We start from the raw sequence: 16772 nt of genomic DNA, 5'->3' as shown, positions 1-16772 counted from the left end.
ATGGAAACCATACATTATAAATAAAATCACAACAATACTACAAGCTCTCAGAATCAAAGAAGCAGTTCATTTCATCACAATAAAGCCTCACAATGCTGAACAGAAATGAGGAATCAGCTGCGACAGCCTTCATACATGCACAATTGCAAGCACACATACTTGATACATATCAACACTACAAGGTTGGGCAGTACTGGTATTTTCTACTTGCAAAATTAATATTGCAATAACTGAAGTGACCATGCATCTGATTATTGCGATGTCACGTAGTAACTCCAGCACACAAAGAACATGCGTTTCTACAATCAAAAAGTCCATCACATTAGAAATAGTTGTATGGTAAAGAAGAAACAGAATGCTATCAGTAAATAATATTATTTAGTGTAAAGCTATATAGATATGGGTCTAAAGTGTTAAAGAGACACTACTGATAGCTATGTAATTCAAGGCTTCTATATATATATATATATCATGCTCTCACTTAGCAATTATGCAGACAACATTACACAAACAGTACTGTGGTATTTTCAAAATGGTCACAGTACACAGTATTGCGCATCACAATTGGGGTAATATTGTAATAATGTCCAACCCTAACCAACACATGTATTAAGTTTTCATGCCTACCTTCCAACTCCTTCACATACTTCACCCACTTGGCAAATATGGCCTCCTCAACCATTCTCTTCACACCTCTTGCAGAAAATATGGTATTGCTGCGGCAATACATCTCTTCGATTATCACACTGTTAAAACAGTTGGTTGCATATCACACCAAACTGCAGATGATATGCTTCCTCACACCGAGCATTCCATTTGTTGTGTGCATTACTGACCATTCTACCCATAGTACGTAATGCACACTGTATTCCCAGTATGATCTACATCCATAATGTATTACTATAACCATTCTAGCCATTGTATGTAATGCAGACTGTTTTTTTGGTATGATTAACATCCATTTACAATTACAAATACATATTTCAAAATATTGCTAATTATATTTATTGTTCTAGGTTTCGACACTGCATATCTGAACATCTAAGATGAATGACATCCATGGGAACTGCATACGGCTATCACTATCTTCTATTTCTGCAGTTGTTTCTATGGCATTATGGTATGCATTGTGAACAGATGAAGCCAAGAAATAATGTACTTACCATGCATGATTGAAATCTCTTTCAGAAGCAATGTATAGCTAATTCTGTCAATTATTATAGATTATGAATTTTAATGTAAGAATTGTACGGTATAATACCTGTTGTTATTGAATCAGTTGTGTCTTAATAGCATAAGACTGGTCTTATACATTTACAAATCGGTGTTCTGGGAAGAAAAAATGATTGATAAATCATAGCATTCCATAATCTTACCATGTTTGGTGGTCTGGCCATCCCGACTATATAGCAGTATTTCAATCCATGTCACTAGAACTAATTGCTGTTTGCTAGAAAGGATATGATATGTGACATGATAACACCTTTGTATTGTCCGTACCTGGTGTCACTTCATCCTGACCTGTCACTTCTGTCAACACTTTTCTGTCAGCATACCTATATAAAAACTAAAAGCCACTGCAAGTAACATAGTTACCAACCTGTTATCAGTGCTAGTATGTAAACCCCGGCCGCCGGAACTGAGAGAATGGCAGTTAATTGAACCGGCCCCCTGAGCCGCCGGCACAGGAGCCTGCGGAGCGCCTTCGTACAGTTCATGGTCGACTGCAGTATGTAGCCACCTGCTAAAAAGTTTAGTCAAGCAAGAAATTATTATCAGTATAATGAAACAAACCGAATAGTCTGGTATGGTTCAACCCAGTTGCGGCAGCTCAGTCCAACACCGGCCTACACCATGCACCACCAGCTCCGACAACTTTAAGTACAGCCCTACTCAACAACCTCCGTTTGTGAATATTCGACTCAACGTCGTATGTCCAAACGGTTGCTAACAAATTGCAGCTGTCGATAGCATCCTCACGTGAGTGTTATAGGGATGGTGACAATTAAATAGAACACGGGATGGAACATCGAATCATGTGAGTACAGCAAGGTTGGTTGTGATTCCAAGTATGTGAAATCTTATCTACTGTACGATTCCTTGTCAATGTAGAGTCACTTCACCATCACTTGAGGCGCCTACGCAAAAATAAACTGAGTCGGCTAGCTACCTGAGCTACCAGACAATCACTCGCTGCCAAGTTTGTGGCGGACTACCGCTACTATGCTGCTTTTATTCCAGGTAGATATACAGTACTCATGTTGAAAGTTTGCATCATCAGATTGAGGTCACTCTGCAATTGGTAGTCACTTCCACACTGCCAGTTGATGATGGGTGATGCACTTTCAACTGGAGTAATGAACTGTGATCATCAATATTTTTCCTTCTTGATCACCATTTTATATAGAGGTTTCAGAAGAATCTGGAAACACATATTTACAGAAAGCCATTACATTTAAACTCACGTCCGTCAATAGCCATGATGTTTTACAGAACTTAGGTCACTATGGATGTATAAAACATGGGGTGCTCTATTAGTATCTCGAAAACCACCACTGCAAATTGGCCACTGAACAAGTATGTCTTTAAACACTATAACATACCCATAATATTATTGTCTGAGGAGTATTGTAGCTTAATTCGGGCTGGTGGGACAAATTTCACATTTGACCGAAATCTTTTTGGCGACTAAAGCATACTTAGTCACTGACTTTTCTTCAAAATATAGTGCTGGATAATCTTTGTTTATATGTTTATATATAATACTGACAAACATCTATCAAGAGTTCATAATATTATGAACTCTTGCTTCCATCCTTCACTGTTTCTTTACACAGTCTCCGAAGTCAAGTTACAAAAATTCATACGTCCGGAAGTCTGAATCACATCTATTATTTTCACATGACTTCCAATGTTTCTTATAGATTGTCAGGGCTATTACATATGACATAAGGTTAGACATAATGGTGTCCTGTGATAATACATGTTTACGGATTCTTCTGAAACCTTTATGGATTAAAGTGAAAAACTAGTGAATTATCCTAATTGTAAGGTCCAAGGTTGTGTGTTTCTGCAACACCAAGCCAGCAACAAAACAGTTTCATACACAGCCAAGCCAACCCACGTTTTGTAGTGACAGTACAGGATCAGGGCCCGGAGATTTTGAGTGGTCAGGGGGTCACGAACACTTTTATTGATCTGATGTGATATTTCATGTGTGAAGCATGTATATGTGTGATTGAATTCATCGCTTTTACATTACATTTTGTCACTTTTGCACAAGAATTCATCATAATTGCATCGTCTGCAGTAAACTAGCCGCTTATCACAAGGTGGATCATTTTACCATAGAGAATACCACTTGAGACACTAGATACGCAAAGGCCTTCAAGTTAATTAGTTTGTTGGCAAGTGACCACACCCATCACCAATGGTTAAGCAAAAATTGCAAAGCTGTTAAAGAAGCTGTAAGAAGAATTAAAGAGTTGTTTACAACAGTTGTGCTTTAACAAGATTGTCAAGCACTTGCTATAATCTTGTTTTCGTGTTTACTGCAGCTGCCAATCTTGTTAAGGATGATAAAATCAATAGCAAAAGAGAATTCTGCAAAAGTGACAAACTCTATTGCAAATGGGACAAAATCAATTGTAAAAACCTGTAAATTCAATTTCACGTCCTCCAGTAGATTGTATTATTCATGATACAATAAATTGTGAAAGTTTAGTTATTTGAGATTTGGAAGAAATTTGCTTTACTGACCAAACTAAGATAAGGCCACTTCAACTAAATCTTTTGTTTCTCGGGCCCGACTGACCCTATATTTTTCAGCATAAAATAATTATGTTAATCACGTGATCACCTTGCAAAGAGTGACAACGCCACGAAAGAGTTGCAAATTTATCTTTAAGCTCTTAAAAAGTAAGTAACACTAAATATCTCAACATATAGCTGCCTACTCACAAGTGATACAGCAACCGTAATGTAGCTTAGCCACTGCTTGACTCGCAATATCACTCTTCAGGTAGCAAAATAGCCTATTTTTATTTTACCGACCTTTATTTGGCTGAATTTCGCCCGAGAAACAAAGATTTAGTTGAAGTGGCCTAATGGTACTACTTATAGCTGGATCCCAACCTGGTTTACTCGCTACCATGTGGTTCCAAACCCACTCTCTCCATTTTGAGATACCTTTTACTAGAACAAATCACTAATAAATTCAGCTACTACCCCAGATCTACCTGTGATTGGAATAACCTACTCATTGACACTATAGAATCTCAATCTCTGGAAACATTTTTAGGTAACTATAATATAATTCTTATTTTGTGATTTGTAACCTCCCCGAATATATCAGTTATAACTGTACTCTTCAGTATTCATAATCATAAGTGGCTACAGCTATGGCCCTACTTTTTTCACAGAAACACTTAATTCAATTAAGAAGAAACCTTTTGCATATTAATAACCATATAATATGTGCGCTGTTCTATTACTTTTATACTTCCATATCTGGAGCGGCCATAGCACAGTACGGCTTTGATCTCTGGGTATGTACCATTTGCAATGTATTGCACCAACATATTGGAGTACATGTGCCATGGATAGTTCAATCAATTGTGCTCTGTTGTAGACAAGAAGTCACCTACTACCAGGAGATGGACTGCTAATAGAATGGTTTGATAGTAAATTGCTTGTAGGCCTTGGTGCTTGTTGTGTATATGTGACTGGATCTGCGAAAATCTGACACAATAGTGCATTTTCTAGTTCCTGTTTATTAAATTCTTATAATCTACTTAGCCAAGCATACCCTCTGAAAAAGTTTCGGCCTCACATGCCAATAACTTTCGGAGTTACAGCTCTACAAAATATCAACAACAGAAAAATTGATTTGTACAGCAACTATAGGGAAAATAAATTACAGGCACTTATTACAACTGTTGTAACTTATGAGCGAATTAACGCACTGGGCTGACATTTTCACCATCGTGTTCACCATGGATAGGGGAATCATTTACTGGGTAATTTTGTCCTTTTATCACCTTTCTTCACTGCATACAAAGGTGAATTTTGTGAAGAAAAATCAATCGTGTACGATCACTTTGACGTGACGTAAATAAACGCTCATAACTTGCATCTACTGCTACGAAACAAAGATTTCCAACTCCTCTTGAGTAGGCAAATAAGACAATATCCAGTTTTTTATTGTTAGTACGTACCTTCCTTCACTAAGAAATAAGCATTAAAAAATTATGGATTTTTTTTCGGTAATATGCAAATATTTCACCCATTTTTTCAATGCTTTATACTGTAAATATTAGAATTGCACTATTGTTTTGGGTTTTTGCAGATCCGGTCACATATGATAATGCAAGACATGTACGATCAATTAGCCCAATGCCAGTACAGTAATAAAGTTTGAAAAGCACAAGAAAGCTAACATAGCTATAATGGCTCAGGCCAAGCAGCGTAATTAGCGCAGTGGATATATTGTACTGAATCCTCTATTAGAGTATCACGATGACTAGAGTTCATTGTGATGACTGCTCTATTAAAAAGAGTAGCATCTTGATTTTTTCCAAAAGTCAAGTAGCTGAAAAGCGGTCCAGACCAGCCAGACCGTGAGCTCTGGCCCTGCAGTAATTATGACAACTACATATAAATGATTCAAGTATAAGGATGTACATTTGAGTAGAGATCATAGAAATATAAATCCTACTACAGTCAGGGTTTTAAATTCTACTACATTATCTCTAAGAAACCAATGGGTGAGTATAGGTAATTCCAGTGGGTGAGAAGGCATATATGTGAAGCCACAGTGCTATCAGTACAGTGTGTTCAACTCATTTACACAATAGTGGATCACTCAATATGCATCTTTTGGCATATGTCTCAGTTCTAATTAATACAGGTCACCGGGGTGTGTCCAGGGTCAACAGTAGTGACACGGTAGCAATCCTGATATACTACATGTCAGTCCTATTGTACATCCTACTGTCAATGTCTCACACTGTTTTGTTAGTTGGCATGTGTATAGCATAGCCAAGTGGCTAAAGAATTGGCTTGGTAATCAAAAGGTTCCAAGTTTGATTCTTGGTTAAGCCAAATTCATCTTCTTGTTGTCTCAAGAAAGTTTACTTACATTGCTCCAGTCTATCCAGTTGTGTAAATGGGAATATGGTGGCCCGGTGTCAACTGGGGAAGTAGCCCACCCAGTTATAACACCTGCATGGTATTAACTGGGGAAAATTTCCTACTGTCCATACCTCACACAGCAGTTAAAGGTCCACTTCAGACTTTGGTTGCCGAAACCTTCACCTGTGAGATATAGTACAGCCTCCTGCAGGTTACTAGTCCTGCCCTTGTCTGTGCTGACTCCTAGCACCTAAGTAGCACACAAGTGCCGATCATGCCCAAAGACTTTGTTTTTGCTTTGCTTTGTGTCTGTGTGTCTTTGTCTGTGTGTGGGCGTAGCCAGATGGCTAGAGCATCAGCCTGGCCAGTTTGTTATGCCATTTTAGTTTTCAGTGTTGTTTCTTGAGCAAGAAACTAATTGGGAACCTGTTATGGGTGTCTTGGAAAACACATTTTCATTATCAAGATAATATTATTGTTCTGATTTTCTACTTTGGGGCCATTGATCACGCCCAGCTGATACCAATGCACAAGTTTCATTTTATTGCTTACAATCTGTTTCTATGCCAGACCAAGTCCATGACTTAGTTTATGAGTCTAGCTTGATCTATTTTTCTTAAAGATATAGATTAAATATTGTAGTAATACAATTTTTCATATGTGATCTGATCTGCAAAAACCTGACATAATGGCGCAAGCCTAAATTTTCAGCATTAGCCATTGATTACAATGGGTAAAATATTAGTGTAATTTGAAAAATATTTTTGTAAAAATTTTAATTACCTTGTTTTTTGTGAAGAGAGGGTCCAATGATAAAAGCCTGGATATTATCTTATTCACCTACTCAAGAGGAGTTCGAAAGTCTTTGTGTCGTTGCAGTAGACTAAAGGATGTGTGAGTTATGAGCATTTGTTTACGTCACATCGAAGCAGTCATACGTGATTGATCTTTCTTCACTCACTTTGACCTGTACATAGTGAAGAAAAGTGATAGAAGGAAAAACTTACCCAGTAGTAGACTCCCCTATTCATGGTGAACACAATAGTGCAAGTTGCAACTCTGTACTGCATTGTGTTTGTAAGTTACAGCAGTTTTTGTAAGCACCTGTAATTTATTTTCCCAATACTTGCTGTATTGGGAAAATCAATCTTTCTGTTGTTGCTACTTTGTAGGGATATAACTCCAAAAGTTGTTGGCATAGAAGGCTAAAACTTGGTCAGAGCAAATACTTGATTTAGTAGATTATAATATTCCATAATAAAGAATTTGAAAAAATGTGCCACTATGTTGGGTTTTTGCAGATCTGTTCACATAATTTTATTATATAACAGTTATACCACGGCTGGGAGGGATTTGCTAATATATACACCCAAAGCCCGAGGGCTGCGGGTGTATAATATCAGCAAATTCCAAGCAGCCGTGGTATAAATGATATATATTACTTGGGCCGCACTCACCTAATAGGTGAAAGAACTACTGAGAACTCATCCCTTTTGTTTTATACAGTAGCATCTGAAGATCAATTATGGTTTTAATAGTGTGGGCTAATAGCCATCAGAACGTTATCCATATGTTAAAACATCATTAATACATTACTATGCTTTAACATGCAATGTTAGAAAACTTGTGATTGTGGGATGGAGTTTATATTGTTATCATTTTTGTACTAAGTTTAGCCAACTAACTTTGATATTGGGTAGTGCTGAGCAATAGTATCGATAGTGCGATATATCGCGATAGTAAATCACTATCGTTATCGCGATAGTGGGATATCACTATCGTGATAGTTATGATAAGCTCAGATCTGCATTAAAATGGTATTAACAACCCTTCTATACTGTTTTACAGTTGGTATTACCAGCTTTCTTACAAAGGAGTGGCCTGTAAAAGCTTTACCAAAAGTCCATATTCATCGGCCGCCCACGAAGTTAATTAACAAATGTCCTGTGCATGCAAAATAACTTTCTATATGACTACAAATCATAGCTATACAACTAAGACTTTGTTAAGAGCAAAGTGTTTCATAAACTATCGGGATAGTATTCACTATCGCGATACTTAATCAATAACTATCGTGATAGTAAAATTTTTACTATCGCTCAGCACTAATATTGGGACAGTAAGTAAGTTATTATATTAAGTTAAGTACTTAGGACTGTAAGTTACTGACCTGTTTCAAAGCAGTAGTAGTAGCTTTGCTTTTCCGTGGTCTGTTCAAAGGCTGATATGTGGTGGGTAGAAATACACATCCTCGATCGCCCAAACAATTATTTTGTGCCTTCATTATCCTTTAGTAACAACCAACTAGTCTATCTTAGCAAATATACTAAGCTTAGTAACCAATACAAAAATGAGTTCCACAATACAAAGCTCTATGTTGCTCAATATAACAAGTCAAAGCGCATTGGTTCTTTGGTATCAAAGTCATTGGCAAACCGCTTTCCCATGATATTGCCCAGGCGATATCTTGATATTTCCTGGGCAATATGCGAGTTAAACACTGAGCGGTGCCTTTGAACACCCACGTTAAAGTGGTATATAAAATAATAAAAAAAGCAAATTACGGTATTATCAATAACATGAATGTTATTGATCATCCCACATAAGGACAGGGCTGGATAAATGTATTTATCTTTGTTTGTCTTTTTTGTAGAAATCAAGATGTTGAACTGATACTCCATTAAACTGATACTCAAAGAATTATCCTAAACAGAAATAAAACAGTTCATAACTCTTAAATTAATGAATAGACTGTGTGAGTTTACATTTAGTCTAATCTATGCTAAGAAGTTTTAATTGTATTTTGTGAACATTTTATTCCGATTTGGGCAATTTGCGAACACATGGCATGCATGTTTTTAATTGAAGTATCAGGGCTGGTAAAATACAATAGGTAACCTGAGTGAAGGAGTGATCTTCAAAAATATAACCACCAAAATTCTAACATTTCTTAATCCGCATTGAAAATTTGTAGGTATATGGTCAGTAAAATGTAGTTCAAGAAATGTACACAAATGATGATTTGCTCAGTTGATCCCATGTGCATCACAGTACGCAGGTTTAAACCTTAAATGATATAAGGGTATAATTGTTAATTTAAAGGATGAAAATTTTGTGGATAGCCAAAGTCCACGAATAATACGCCCAGTACAATTCAGTATCCATGGTAAACAGTGGACAACCAAAGCTTCAGCCTTTTATGATGAATAGTGTTGGAGTTGGAATGTAACAGCAAGAAATTTAATTTCAATCTATTTACCAGCAAATCTGTCAAAATATAGTGTTTTCCCTCTATTCTTCATGTGTACAAAGAAAACCATTCCCAGAAAGCAATGACAAAAGTAAACTTCATGTCTATTGCATTGCAACTAACTCGCATGCGTTTTGCTATAAGTTTTCTCACTCTCCATGCATGAATACATGCTAGGTACCAAAGAAAGGCATTCGTTCAGCTAGTTAAGAATTCCTAAGTGACCACAATTATTTTAATGTCATTTTGAGGGACTCCATCCACTATAACACTGCTGAGAACAAGTAACACTACAAAGTAATTATGACACAGATTATTAGGATGCACTTTTATCATAACCAACAATGTTACTTCACATACAAATTTCACCTATCATAGCTACTGTACATCATAAACAATCCAGACCTGCTGGACCCATATTACATTGATTAGATACTGTATAGTGTCTGTCTACTGAACATGCTCAAAGGCATTTATAAATGACATCAACCTAGTACATTCTGGTGGCACTACATCCATCAGTAGCACTTCTAGTGCTACTGATGCACTTGCTTGTGCATATCCAGCAAATTCGCAGCAATGAATATATACTACTCTGGTGAATGATCAGCTTATTACCAAACATGGGAGGAATTATGTATAGTGCAGATTTTATTTGTGTTTCATCTTCCAGTTGTAGTGGTAGGAAATAACATGCACGTTAGAGGTTTTGCAGGGAATGTTCACATAATATGTGCGCAGACATTGTGGGTGAATGTACATACCAAAACCCACAATACATTACAAAATTCATAGCTACATGTCAACCCTCAATATTATACATATTTGCTAGAGATAGCCACTTGTTACAATGGCTTTTTAGCATATCCCAGTAAAACTTTTCGCTTTGTACTTTTAAAAATCAATGTAGAATCCTCAATCCACTAGTCAGTGCATACATGGCTAAGGAATGTGTACTGCAAAACCTCTATGTATATACACTGCAATACATTTATTTCATTTTCACAATTTTAACATATATAGTTAACTTTCGTGGACAATGTATTTGTATTTGTGTGGTTATCTGCACAGTATGTGTACACAACCAAAAAGTTCATGAGTGCTACACACAACACAGCACATTGATAATATGACTGAACACCTTGAGAAAACAGTTTTTAGTTTCGTATGGTTGATGAAAGGGATTCAGAGAATATCCCTCACTTAGACCTGTGTACAGAGTTGCTGTATGTTGAGTACACATTAGTTGGGCCAGTTGCCAGCATCATACATAAAGCCCATATGGTCCAAGGTACATCCATAAAAACACTGACCACAGGTCGGGGAAACTTTGCCTCAACAAGATACCAAAACTGAAAGCTACGTATTCTATTGTTATCTCCATACTGAAATAATATTGCAAACAGTACAGTTCATACAAAGTTATACAAGAACAAGATACATCTTTTGTATCACTGTAGGGCTCAAACAAATAGTGGTTTTTACTATTCGAATATTCTTTATTCACAACTACCGAATATTCGAATATTCTTTTTCAGCATTGGTATATGGACGACATATCAATAATCCTGTTGTACAAGATGTCTCTTTTATACAATTCAGAATCAACATGATTTGATCATTTATGTCATAGATATGCTTATGTAGGATCAAGAATTCCAAGTATTTACACACTGATGTTACGTATTTCCTTTGAAACGAATATTCTCCGAATATTCGAATAATAGAATATTCGTTTGAGCCCTATATCACTGTTTCAACTGGTTGACGATGATCCAGTGTCAGCTCCTATCAAATGAGATAGCTTTCACTATGCATGCACAACACCACATAATACACACAAAAAATGTTTAATGAGTGTTTCCACAGTTTCCAAAAATAATTTTACCATCAAAATATTCAAATAGCTACTCTAATAGAGCAGTCATACTTTTCAACAAAACATTTGTCATGCTAAGTGCTAGTATGAGTGTTAAATAGCGGTTAACCATGCATGGAAATAATACTGTATAATGGGAATCATTCGCGGAAGATAACGTTTGTGAATTTGCGATTTTAGATGCATTCATGAAAGGTTTTTAAATTGACAAAAATTCCCCCCTCTTTCCCAAAAAAGCCTTTGTACTAATCTCCAACCTTCCCCATATGATTCACACCTTAGTTCATGCAGTACTGACATAGTGACAAGCATAGTGAATGCATGAGTGGATGATACTATTAAAGATTTGTTGTAGCTACTTGCTAAACTGCTATGTATGCGTGACACTACAGTCAGGCACAACATGACACAATTTGAACAGAGATATAAACTTCAGTGACAGTAGTTACGTAAGGTGACAGTGCAAGAAAGAAACCAGTGCTATATAATCATGCAAGAGAAATGGGATATTTCACTGTGATGTGCCCCCAGGCTGATTTCCCATTTATATTGCGAATGTTACCTGCTTCTCTGCTTAAAAACAGCCATCTACACAACACATCACAGCCCTCCCAAAACAATCAAGTATACATCCATGATTTACTAGCTGTAGGTGTGTGCCCAATCCGTAAATTACTTAACACAATAATTTGCAAACATTTTCTCACAAACAAGGAAAGGATAGACAATTTGTGGATGTTTTCTTCCATGAATTATTCTCCCAATATACAGTATGCATGAATGGGTAAAGAACTGGTCTTGTATTTCAGACCTCAAAACCAGTGAGCAAATTTCTAGTCCTGGACACACAATACACACACACACACACACACACACACACACACACACACACACACACACACACACACACACACACACACACACACACACACACACACACACCTGCATGTGTGGTGCGTGCGTGCGTGACACACTGCCACAAAATCAAACAAACAGACAAAAAAAGTCCAGGTAAACAGGTCTAGCCAGACTAAATTAACTGGTTGAGCTCAAAATAACAGCCTGTCATCTGTCATTTTTCCAACCCAAAAGTCACAATGACTGACCAAATTAAAAATGGTCTGATATTATCACCTATCAAAATAGGCATTTAAAAATACACTATATATATATATATAAACTGTTACTACGTATTATGTACCAGTGGCCAACCATGTTGCATGTTGGTCTGTCATTTTGACAGATTAAGTCATTGTCAGACTGATTACATTCAACAAAATTTATTCTGGCTGAACCATTATTATTTATTAGCATTCTAAACTGATGGTCTAAGCATATGCAAATTTTATAATTGGTCAACAACTAGCTCTTGCATATGTAATGCAGCATTGCTTCAGTCCATGGTAGAGCAAATAGTCAATGCACAGTGCTACAAGCACGCATACAGTCGTTGTATGCAAGGAAATTCTGATCTTACTAAAAACTCACCCTGTTACTATACCAGTCTGCGTGCAATTTAGTCAACTCGTTTCTTCATGATCCTTCAGTGTCTAAGCCTTACTCCTTCGAGTATTTCTCCCCCAGACCCTGATGCTGACGCTCTTGAAAGTGCCTATTCCGGCATAAATGTTCCAGATAAGAGGCGCTTATTCCTGTGGGTATGACGTCAGCACAGCAGTTATATTACTATAGGAAAAGTATAACATGTCATGAGGTAAGAAAAAACTTTATTTGTGCCCACTCCAACATTTGCATACAGCTCCATGCAATCTGTTCTTATTTTCCACCCTAAGAACGTTGTCACCTGATGAAGCAATAGAAGCAGAAATGCATTGTGACTGCTATAAAGTTCTTAGTTACCTGACTATTGACAATATCATTGTCAGAGTCTACAGGCATTCTAACTGTCTTTACAGATCTAGAGTTCCTCTTTTGTCTTCAATTTACTCTCTGTACCAATATAATATAATATAAACAAGTTTATTTGCATATAAACTAACTTTTGATAGTTTATTTCCATAAGTAGAAACTATGAGGACTTGTATGCCTCCAGTCTCCTGGATGAGTTCACCGATGTGATCACAGAGACACCATCTAAACTGAAATCTCGACAGTCATTCTCCAAGGATACTGAATATACCTTGGGTCTGTAACCATTTAATCAGGTAGAGTCGATACCGCTGAACCATATTATTCAGATAAAATCAACATATGCATAGCTACTCTAAAATAACAATCATACATTTCAACAGAGCAGTCGTCATGCATACGTGTGTCAAACAGTAGCTAACCATACATGAAAATATACACCTAAATAAGCAAAGCAACTACTCCCTGTATTTCAGAACTTGAAACCAGGTGAGCAACATTTCTAGAACTAACCCTGGACACACACAAAAGCAAACAAAAAGCAAAGCCTTCAGCTGTCATGCTAGTATGGTCATGCCTACCCAGTGAACAAGCACAGGAATCAGTGCAGGCAAATCCTAGGACTAGTAACCCCGCAGGAGGCTGTACCATATCCCACAAGTGAAGGTGTAGGCACCCGAAGTCTCACCTACACACACACATACACACTGTACAATATTATCTAGCATATTCCGATTTAATATCATTTAAAATGGTTACCCATATCACTGTGTGAACAGTCTCCTCCACCTGATACTACCGTGCACACATACCCTAGTCACAGCTATCATTGAAATCTATATTAATGTAGTTAATTAGGTGACAGTACAACCATGCACTTGCTTAGTTGTGAGAACGTTAATTGAGCATGGATAGTGTGATTAATCTAAAATTTCAATACCACTATATATGAACCCATAAACAATAACTATATCTGTATACATCTGCTGATTTGCATGACTTGCTTTTGAGGTTACTGGTCCATAGTTCTATTACATGAAAAACAATCTGGTTAATCAAGCGTTTTGAATATAGGTAATTAGCCGGACTAAATTTGGATATCAAACTGGTCTAGCCGGACTGATTTTGTTTGACTAAAAGGCTGGACCATTATTAGCATCTAAATGGGTCTACCTATAGGCATATGTAAATAATTATTATAGCCAACTCCAGCTAGCTCCTGTTTGTATAATAAAAGCTGTAGAGCAGAATAGCAAGTTATATTAATGTAGCAAATAGCCAACATGCAGTTTTAAAAGATTGCATACAGTTACCCTCTACTGTAACTAGACAGAAACCGGTGTATCATTAACACCCACCTGCAGTACTTCAGTGGCTACCAAGGGCTGAATGGCTAGTTGCACCATTGCTAAGATGTAATTATATTACAAAAGTGCATGACTGCTCCAAACACAAGGCCACTATAAATAAAGACTCTGTTTCCCGTCCTCCACTGGGCATACATTTATGCAAGCGAGCAGTCCATTTCCATTATAAAATTGGTAGCTTTTCCTGAGCATAGCCAGCATAAAATTAAGTTGCAGGTAGAACAAAATGTAAATTTGTAGAGACTCAATGCACACTGACACATTATAAAATTGAAACTGTTCAGTATGCAAGAAAAAACGGAAGAATTATAATATTATTAGTGACACGGATGCAGGCAGTGGACTGGAACAGAGAATTTATTTGGAGTGACCAAAGCAATGCAGTTTCATTGTAGATGCATGCATGAAGTTAGTCAACACGGATCAAATTTAAATTCGATTGACTAAGATTCAGCCAAACTTTCATTGGATGCCAAAGCTGGTTGACTGAAAATGGCCCAGCTGGGTCTGGGTATGAGACAGATGGTATTCATTATCAACTCTAACAGTTACACAACATATAAAGGAGCTTGGAACAAGGCTTAGAACCGAACCAGAGTTTATTTAACCCACACTTGTCACGGGAGTTATAATTGTAATCTATGGTTTCCTGAAACCGTTGCTTATCAAATACTAAGAACTCACTCTGTGCTTCAGTTTACTCGACTCGTCATGATCCTTCAACCTCTTTCCCTCGAGAGTTTCTAACAAGCTCCCAAACCCATCTCGCATCCAATGCTTTTGTATGCGCCTATTCATAAACGCTCCATATAAGAGGCGCTTATCTTCCCATATAAGAGGCGCATATCTCTGAGCTATGGCGTCATGGTATGCTCACAGGGTATGTTATTTCATACCAATATGTTAGTGTGATATGCTAACGTTTTTAGTATGTAATGCATGCAGATCTGTTTCATACCTTCTAGTGTAGCAACTCAGTATGCAATGCATACAATTTTGGTATGAAATGCACTCAGGCTTTTTAACAGTGATCAGAGCACTGGTTAGCTTGACCTCTGGACTTTCAAAAACTGGCATCAGTATGCCTGGGTGACGTTTCATCAGCTCATCAAATTTCTGTGCCGTCAGTCCTTGTTTCATCTGCTCCAATTCGACAATTGTGGAAAATATAGTATATTGCAAAATCAGGCCCTTTACTATCTTGGTCTTTTCCGTAAATGAAACAGAGCTAGCTGGATCACCCACACCACAGGAAAACCTAAAGTCATATTCAGGGTCGTCCAGCAGTCTTCTGAGCTCCTGCTCTGACTCGCATTGGGCAATCTGCATGTGAAACATACCAATGATGCCAGTATAAATGCTCCACCTCTAATTAACATAGTAGTGTAGCAAACATGCATAGCTAAGCCATCATCATAATTACTATGATACTGTACACACATACTTGTTATACCCATGCATTCAGTAATCACACACACACACACACACACACACACACACACACACACACACACACACACACACACACACACACACACACACACACACACACACACACACACACACACACACACACACACACACACACACACACACACACACACACACACACACACACACACACACACACACACACACACACACACACACACACACACACACACACACACACACACACACACACACACACACACACACACACACACACACACACACACACACACACACACACACACACACACACACACACACACACACACACACACACACACACACACACACACACACACACACACACACACACACACACACACACACACACACACACACACACACACACACACACACACACACACACACACACACACACACACACACACACACACACACACACACACACACACACACACACACACACACACACACACACACACACACACACACACACACACACACACACACACACACACACACACACACACACACACACACACACACACACACACACACACACACACACACACACACACACACACACACACACACACACACACACACACACACACACACACACACACACACACACACACACACACACACACACACACACACACACACACACACACACACACACACACACACACACACACACACACACACACACACACACACACACACACACACACACACACACACACACACACACACACACACACAGCAACACAATATAGCAAATGCAACATTTTACGCTTTGCATGACATGATTTGCTCACTT

The 16772-nt window shown here is 37.7% G+C and overlaps 3 long non-coding RNA genes across 4 annotated transcripts; 1 reads left to right on the top strand and 2 right to left on the bottom strand.

Annotated features, from left to right (window-relative positions):
• Positions 1 to 918: 918 nt before the first annotated feature.
• LOC136238589 (uncharacterized) lies at positions 919 to 2759 on the bottom strand. Of its 2 annotated transcripts, none has more exons than XR_010693076.1 (7): positions 1795 to 2759; positions 1601 to 1744; positions 1501 to 1556; positions 1377 to 1450; positions 1262 to 1329; positions 1164 to 1207; positions 919 to 1107 (listed from the first exon to the last, which is right to left on the bottom strand). It is a non-coding gene; the product is annotated as an uncharacterized lncRNA (long non-coding RNA). The 2 variants fall into 2 exon arrangements; XR_010693078.1 differs by having other exon boundaries at positions 1601 to 1741; positions 1795 to 2758.
• Positions 1903 to 8921, top strand: LOC136238590 (uncharacterized). Its single transcript, XR_010693079.1, has 3 exons — positions 1903 to 2052; positions 2113 to 2241; positions 8786 to 8921. It is a non-coding gene; the product is annotated as an uncharacterized lncRNA (long non-coding RNA).
• Positions 8922 to 10132: 1211 nt separating this feature from the next.
• Positions 10133 to 15503, bottom strand: LOC136239117 (uncharacterized). Its single transcript, XR_010693354.1, has 7 exons — positions 15182 to 15503; positions 13402 to 13485; positions 13262 to 13355; positions 13122 to 13211; positions 13003 to 13065; positions 12750 to 12947; positions 10133 to 11170 (listed from the first exon to the last, which is right to left on the bottom strand). It is a non-coding gene; the product is annotated as an uncharacterized lncRNA (long non-coding RNA).
• Between the last annotated feature and the right edge of the window lie 1269 nt (positions 15504 to 16772).

Source organism: Dysidea avara, chromosome 11, assembly GCF_963678975.1.
Source record: "Dysidea avara chromosome 11, odDysAvar1.4, whole genome shotgun sequence".
Classification (NCBI taxonomy): Eukaryota; Metazoa; Porifera; class Demospongiae; order Dictyoceratida; family Dysideidae; genus Dysidea; species Dysidea avara.
This window is presented reverse-complemented; position numbering and strand designations above follow the sequence as displayed.